The sequence below is a fragment of the Otolemur garnettii genome, unplaced genomic scaffold (genome assembly GCF_000181295.1).
Source record: "Otolemur garnettii isolate 467f Iridium unplaced genomic scaffold, OtoGar3 scaffold00005, whole genome shotgun sequence".
Classification (NCBI taxonomy): domain Eukaryota; kingdom Metazoa; phylum Chordata; class Mammalia; order Primates; family Galagidae; genus Otolemur; species Otolemur garnettii.
Genome location: NW_003852400.1, coordinates 5969698 through 5970618, shown reverse-complemented (window position 1 = coordinate 5970618; position 921 = coordinate 5969698). Strand labels below are relative to the sequence as shown.

Below are 921 nucleotides of genomic sequence, written 5' to 3'. Positions count from 1 at the left end.
ATGATCCTTTGATATCTTCTTCCATCCCTATTTCCCAGTCTGTCTACTGTCATGACCTAAGGTTAGGAAAGCGTGATGTGAGAGGACTGAGCAAAGTGAGGATAAACTGATGTGAAAGGCCATAAAAGACTTTTATTTTGAATGATGCTACTGATGTGGTTAGTTATCTTACGCTGAGTGGGCCGGTATGTGGCAAATCGTAACGTGATCTCTGAACCTTTGGGAAATGGCCTCAGAGAAGCTGGGTTCCACTGCTTCCTGTGATACAAGAGATAAATAAATAGAAGGTTTGCTGGGCCTGGGTCTGGCCGCTTATCAGCACTGCTGTATCAGCCTCCCATCTCAGGAGTGATGTGGGAAACTTTCCATTAAGAAAACTTAGCATTTTGGGAGGGCAAAGGTGCCCTTTTTTATTTTTATCTCCTCATGGGAGTGACTTGAAAAGGTCAGGCATGACTTACTCTGTGGTCTTCAGAGTGCAGCGAGGGCAGAAATAGGAGCTTTGTAAACACAGGCTGTGTTATAGAAGTTATCTTTCCTTCTTAAGCACATTTTATTTTATATGTACAAAATTATACCCAAGATTCAAACTGTTCTAGCAATAATTTTTATGGCAATATTTTTTGAGTAATGCTTTTTTATTTTTTGCTATCAATTCCATGCAATTTCCCTGAATTGCCACCTTATTTAAAGGAACTTAGGTTGATTGAAATATTAAAAAATAATGGAGTTTTCTGCAGTTTTCCCAAATACTTCTATGTGAGAAAGATGTTTATAAGTAGAAGCCTCTCATTTATTTAATGACTATGTACTGTATGCTAAGTGTTTTACCTCAGTGGTCTTGATCCTCATAGCAAGTCTGCTTGGTGATATTATTCCCACTTTATAGATAGTGAAACTGAGGCTCAGAAAGAGTGAGTT

At 38.5% G+C, this 921-nt stretch overlaps 1 protein-coding gene across 1 annotated transcript in view; it reads left to right on the top strand.

Moving 5' to 3' along the window:
* The window catches only part of GSAP (gamma-secretase activating protein), a 66624-nt gene that overhangs the window by 24724 nt on the left and 40979 nt on the right, over positions 1-921 (top strand). The gene's annotated exons all lie outside the window — the stretch shown is intronic.